Source organism: Nicotiana tomentosiformis, chromosome 5 (assembly GCF_000390325.3).
Source record: "Nicotiana tomentosiformis chromosome 5, ASM39032v3, whole genome shotgun sequence".
NCBI classification, from domain to species: domain Eukaryota; kingdom Viridiplantae; phylum Streptophyta; class Magnoliopsida; order Solanales; family Solanaceae; genus Nicotiana; species Nicotiana tomentosiformis.
In genome coordinates this window covers 34055146-34062412 of record NC_090816.1, presented here as the reverse complement: position 1 = coordinate 34062412, position 7267 = coordinate 34055146, and the positions used below count along the sequence as shown (strand labels likewise).

General features: G+C 35.7%; 1 long non-coding RNA gene across 1 annotated transcript; it reads right to left on the bottom strand.

Moving 5' to 3' along the window:
* Positions 1–3230: 3230 nt before the first annotated feature.
* Positions 3231–5592, bottom strand: LOC108948894 (uncharacterized). Its single transcript, XR_001973683.3, has 4 exons — positions 5103–5592; positions 4594–5006; positions 3898–4188; positions 3231–3829 (listed from the first exon to the last, which is right to left on the bottom strand). It is a non-coding gene; the product is annotated as an uncharacterized lncRNA (long non-coding RNA).
* Between the last annotated feature and the right edge of the window lie 1675 nt (positions 5593–7267).

Sequence of the window (7267 nt, the reverse complement as noted above, 5' to 3'; positions counted from 1 at the left end):
AAATTAAAAACTAAATTTCATTATCCAGTAGGGGCCTGAAAACTTAAAACTAAATCTCATTATCTAGAAGGGTCCTGAAAACTTAAAATTAAATTCCATTATCCAGGAGGGTCCTGAAAACATAATTAAATCCCATTATCCCGGAGGGTCCTGAAGACTTAAAACTAAATCCCATTATCTAGGAGGGTCCTGAAAACTTAAAACTAAATCCCATTATACAGGAGGGTCCTGAAAACCTAAAACTAAATCCCATTATCCAGGAGGGTCCTGGAAATTGAAAACTAAATCTCATTAACCAGGAGGGTCCTGAAAATTAAAAATTAAATCCCATTATCCGGGAGGGTCCTGAAGAATCAAAAATGAACTTACCTGAAACATGCTTTCCTTATGGAGGATCTCTACATAATGAACAAAATTTCTTGCCCCTGTTCAAACAAAGAAAATCTTGTTAGTTTGAAAACATGGTGGTTAGTTTGTGGCATCGTTGCTGAAGGTGTCCACTTCTTCCACTGTCATGCTTTATTTGATTGGTTGCTTCGAGCTGACAAGGACTTATCTGACTTTTGACCACACCTTAACTGTAGAAACCTTTGAGTGATTTGATCTCTTACCACTCATTTGTTACATTGCACTTTGAATTTGACAACTGTCAAACTTTATGTTTTTTCAAAGTTCAAGAATCACTTGATGATATGAACTAAAATTATTGCTACATTGCACATTCTGAATCATGTCACTTGTGATGTGCTTGGCCAAACTTTTCCTTGTGCAATCAAAAAGCTGGTAGTAAACTTTGAAGTACTTTCTTGTTTGTTTTAACAAAAACTAACTTGAAAGATACTCAAAAAAATAGAATCAAAAAAACAAAGTGAAGTGATTTTTGGCAAAAGGAATAGAAATAGAAAGTCTGAACAAAGATGTCTATTTGGAGAAAAGAGGAAAAGAGACTTATCTGAGTGAAGCAACTGACTCCAATGATCATGACATGCATTTTAGATTGGACAACCTGATCCTCCAAACCAATCACACATTCAGTTTACGTCATTCCTTTACACTTCGAAACCAGGCTTCAATGATTCAAGTTTTCTGTCAAACCCACAGTTCTCACTCGACTTGTAGTGCCCTAAAGGATTTTTACCAACAAGCCCCTCTCATATATTTATCTCTCAACTCATCATCGCCTTACGGTGCCCATGAGGGTTTTCACCAATAAGACTCTCATTTTATTTATTTTTGTTCTCACGAACAAAGTGCCACCCATGATGTAAGAAATCTTACCTATATCTCACACTTGACTTGGCATTCTCAAAGATTGATCGGAAGATCTTTATTTGGACCGTAATGTAGGCTTTTGGACAAGGTTAGAAAGAAAGGGTGGCATGAAGGCTTTAAAATAATTTAAGATAAAAGAATTTAGAATTACAACTTTTGAAATCAGATCTTTTGCCGAAACTAAATCTTCTGCCCCAGTTTCTTTGAGTCTGGGAAATTTTAGATTTTTATTTTGATGAGACCAAACCTCAGAGTAAGGCTACCTACGTATCCTTAAAAGGAATCAGGTCAAACGTAGTTCCAACCACGATTCATTTTATTTTGTTCTTTTTTTTCTTTGAAAAGGAACAAATATGCCAGTGAACTATGCGAATTAGGATAAATATGCCCATCATTATTAGTTTGGCCCAGATATGTCCAAACCGTCCAATACTTGTGCATTCATGCCCTTAGTTAGACGAAACCCAATATTTTCTCTTTTTTAAATAACTAATACTCGAACACGACCTAAATCTAATGACCCGACCCGACCCACCCCTATTTCTAAAAGACCCCACATGTTAATCCCCCATATCTGTATCTAGCCCTTCCTTTTCCCATTCTATCTTCCTTCTGTCCTCTTCTTTCTAAAATCCCAACTAGGGTTTTTCATCTTTGAGGGATTTTCAATTGAAGGGTACATGCCTGTCCTTTTTTCGCTAGTCTCTGACTAAGATATGACTACTTTATGCTTTCTTTGTGAGTTTATTCTTAAGTAGGTTAACTATCTTGTTTGATCCACTCAATTTCCTCTCTTACTTCTTTCATTTGCTTTTGAAACATCAGAATGTTCGATTTCTTCAAATAGCCGTCGAAGGATGTGTGGATGTGGAGTTGCTGCACTCCATCTCACATCGCGGACTGAAAAGAATTCCGAAAGACGCTTTTTCAGGTGTCATAAACCTGATGTAAGTTTTCTCTTTTTCCTAGTTAATGATTATTTCGACAGATTTGGATCAATGATTTTGGCATATTTGTAATCGATTTTTGTTATGATATTAATATTTTATTACAGAAATCCGGATGTGGTTATTGAGAATGGGAAGACGATAAATTTTCACCAAGAGCTATTATTGTCATCAACAAATTGAAAAGGAAAAATGATGCTCTTCTTAAAGAAAGACTTGGAAACGGGGGGGGGGGGGATTATTTCTTATATTCGTTTTGTGGGTTTCATTATTAGATTTGTGGTTAGTTTCATGTTTTGAGAGAAGACTTGAAAATATGGTTCTTATGGGTGGTGGAAGGACTCTCTATGGATTTAGTGGTTAGGTTGTTTAGTTTGTGATTTTAGGGTGTTGGTTTCTCATCACTGCTATGGGTGCTTTTTCTGCTATGGGTGTTGGTTTCTCAGCAGTGTTGTGTTGAACTTTCTGGTGCTGGTTTCTAGAATCTGTTGTGTTGAATTTTGTGGCTCGTTGTTGTTGTTAATACACAACAACAACTAACAACTTATTAAATGCCTTTTGGATGACAGTGAATCTGTTGCGTTGAATCTTCTTTTAGACCCATTCTTCTACAAATACTATGTCAGCACTTCTTTTAGACCCATTATTAAATGCCTTTAACTGTAGCTTTGCAAACATTGTTGCTGACAGTGAATCTGCTATGTCTGGCAAACATTGTTGTTGCGATCACATTCGCAAACATTCTGCAAATACTATGTGTTTTCCACTTCCGCCAACTGCATTAACTCCTTTCCCTCAACTCTCTAATCCCTAAGAAACAAAAGAAAAGCAAACAAAAATCAGAATTGATTCAATCACATATGTACAGAGATGAAAAGTAAATTTTGGCCCTTTTTTGACTTGATGTACATAGCCACACTGAATAACCACATATGTACATAGCCACACTGAATAACCACAAAACATATAGTTAAACCAAAGGACATTCATATCCACTAAACCAAGATAACATTCATATCAGTTAAACCAAGATAAAATTCACCAAAAACCAACAGTTTTGTGCATAATAGTCATCCATAAACTAAGTTTATTAAGTTTTTTTCAAAAATAACTAGCCAAATACCACCAACTTATGCTAAATTTCAGAATTTGGTACAGGGACTCCTTTCCCATTTGACTCCATCCTCTTTTTCTTTTTTCTTACTTCAACTTGGAGCTGGCTAAGTGTAAGTGCAGCTTTCCCCTTCCAAGTTGCCTTAGTTGGTGAGTAAGGTAAGTTTGTTGGCATAAACACTCCATCTGCACCCCCCAGTAAATTGAATCCTTCTAGTCCCAGTTGGTAGTCTTGCTTTCAGCCTTCTTTCCTTATGTATTGATTATGACTCAGAGATGATTTGTGGCCTCAACGGTGGATCTTCATCATTGCCAATATCTGGACCATAGGCTTGTGATTGTTGTGTTGTGACTTGAGAAGAGTAATCAGATTGTTGTGTTTGTGCTTCAGTTTCAGATTCAAAGTCCAACCAATCATCTTTAATACTAAGAGTCGATATTGTACTATCCTTTTGCTTCTTTTTACTTGATATTGTACCCTCTCCACCATCTTTGCTCTGCCATCCAAAGAATGAGTTAATAAGAAGTTTTCATACTTTAAAATTCTATTATAAGTTTATTTTACCTTGAAACAAGTCCTAGAATTGTGGTTCTCTCCACCACATTTATTGCATGTCATCACAGTTCCTTTCCTTGAATAACTCTACTCCCCCTTCCTCTTGCTTGCTTCATCAGGTTCTCTATTTCTCTTTACTTTGGGTCTGCCCACAGTTCCTGCAATTTCAGGTGGTTCCATTGCTTGGCTAGGATCAATTTTTCAGAATTTTATACCCCTAACTGGTTGAAACTTGTGCTTGTAAGTCAAGAAATATGCTTCTTTGCTATAGTACCAATGAATTTGTGCCTTAGGATTACCCTTTCAAAAGTAAGAAATAACACTAATTAGATAACTTGGAAAGTATGAGCTTAAGTGAGAAAACTAACTTAAAATATTTCATATCCTATCATATATTATAGGTTTGATAGCATGGGGGCAAGGGATCCCAGAAAGTTGCCATAATCTACAAGTGCATTTTTTATGTTCAAGATCCACAATATGTCTATCATCACCTTCTGTGATTTCATATCCAAAGTCACCATTAAACTCAACCTTGCAATAATGAGCAATTTCCATATAGTCATTATAAAGCATCAAAGCACTTGGACTAAAGTCACCATTTCATTTTTCTAACAAAATAGATACAAGGAGTCAAAAGAAAATATAAGAAAATGGAAGGTATGTAAAACAAAAGCAGAACATTTCATAATAACTAGCCATTACCTGATTTTATCTTCATCGATAGCCAACATATTCATAACCTTTATTCTAGTATCCTCGAGCATCTTGATAATTGGCATATGTCTAGCTTCAAGAATCCATGCATTAAACTACTCGGTGAAATGATTGTCGACCATCATGTTTTTACATTGAGTGTCAAAATATGCTCTATACCAAAACTGTGGAGGATAATGCAGGATATCTTTGGCAGCAGAAACATCTTCATCCTCACATAGCTCTCCCATCTTTTTTAGTTGATCTTTGAAATCTTCTTTATAAGTGCTCCAAGTACACCATCACAACAACTTCTTCATATGAACACTTCTCCACTTCTTCTACCAATTTGCCTCAATATGTCTTACACAATACCTATGATGAGCTTCAGGAAGTATATTCTGCACAACATCAATTAACCCCTATGATAAAACAGGAACAAACAGTCAGAAAAGGTAAAATATATAAGTGTATACAAGAGAATAATAGAAATCAGAGATGAAAGTTGTAGTGTTTACCTTTTGCATATCTGAGATGAAAGTCACTCCTTGTCCATCATTTAGCTCCAGAGAAAGATCCAAACACTCTAAAAACCAACCCCAAGTTCTGGCAGTTTCCTTGTCTACCACAGCCAATGCAAGAGGATAAAATTGCTTCATACAATCTTGACCAATAGCCACTAACAACTGACCCTTAAATCTACCCTTAAGAAAGGAACCATCCAGCCCAATCAGTGGCCTCAAGCCACTTTTTCACCCATTTTTCAATGCATTGAAGCATATGTACATCCTTAAGAACTTTCTTTTCCCTTCTTCAAGAGCATCCTTTGATATATTGATTACAACATCACAGCCAGGATTAGATTGCCTTACTTCTTCTCCATATGCCTCAAGTTTATTGTAGTCATCAACAAAACTGCCCTCCAACTTCTTAAGAGCCAACCCCTTGGCCCTTTTGAGCTTACTATTGGACACGTTTAAATAAAAAATAATCTCCAACTCAGCTTTCATATCCTTTAACTTGTACTTAGGACTGTATTGCACTTTTCTCTTAAATAATTGGGCCAAAGTATTCTGATCAGCCCTAGGATTTTTGAAACGTAGATCACATGTATGTTCATCTCTCAATTTTTTAATTATTTAATTCTAATGGTAGGACACTTTGCATCATTTGAAATATATAGTCTAAAAGGGCAGCCTTCAACACACTTCTAACTAGCCCTAGTCGTATCAGTTTTGAGCAACTTCAACCCTCTTTTATTTACTAGTGCATAGAAGTTAACTACCCTTCTAACTTTTACAATATTCTTAAATGGCATACCTAACTCTAACTCCTTAAAATGTTCCAACTTATTAGTTACAACCATCTTCTTTTCTTTGATAATGCCATCAAGTTCTATAGAATCACCGTCAGAATTATCTGATTCATCAAATTCACTTCCTCCAAGACTATGTTCACATTCAAAAGCTACATCAATGTCTATAGAATATGTCTCTGTATGATGAGTAATATTTTGAGCAAACACCTTTAGGTCAGACTCATCAACAACAAAGAAATTAATCACCTTGAAGTCTTTAGAAAATAAGTACCGAAGAGTCTTTACACCTTCGTCATCCGTTACCAAGTAGTACCTCCCCGAAGGTCCAGTCACTAAAAGTTATTTTACAGAGCTTAACCCTAACTCTTTTGTAAATTCTTCACAAATAAAATCATATTTAATTAGATAAAAGACATAACCAGACAAAGTATGCACCAACATCTTGTTATACACTATCTCAGGGGAAAGGACCCAGTTACCCATATAGTGAAACACCAAGTCCACTTTATCAATCATCTTCAACAGACTTTACACGCCAAAGAAAATAGAAAAAGGGAGCAAAATGGACCATATCAGTATATATAAAGTCATATTCAATTGCAGACAAAAACCCCCCAGATAGTGTCCGAGACCCAACCACCCGACAAAACCATCAAAATTATCAAATTAACTGACTGTATTTTGTTCTTTAGTGTATTAAAATACAAAAAGATATCATAAACAACATCACTCTTTAATGGATTCTAACAGAGCATAGCTTGTCCCTACATATAAAACACACAAGAAAAAAATTCGAACTCACATATATAACACACAAAGAAAGCATAAAGTAGTCATACCTTAGTCAGAGACTAGCAAAACAAGGATAGGCATATACCCTTCAATTGAAAATCCCTCAAAGATGGAAAACCCTAGTTGGGAATTTTAGAAAGAAGAGGACAGAAGGAAGAGAGAATGGGAACATGTGGGGTCTTTTAGAAATAGGGGTGGGTAGGGTCATTAGATTTAGGTCGGATTCGAGTATTAGTTATTTAAAAAAGAGAAAATATTGAGTTCCGTCTAACTAAGGGCATGGATGCACAAGTATTGAACGGTTTGGACATATCTGGGTCAAACTAATAACGGCGGGCATATTTGTCCTAATTCGCATAGTTCACTGGCATATTTGGCCCTTTTCCGTTTTTTCTTTTCTATTTTCTAACTCAACTTCTGATTCCAAAAGAGGAGTATGAAAGAAAATAAAATAAGGCTCAAACGGGGTAACAAAGGATAAAAGTGTTTGGATAGCAGAATAAAATGCTTTCGTCACACAAAACTTTGAAAATTTCAAATACAAAACATGTGATTAAAGATGTGCTAAGAAAT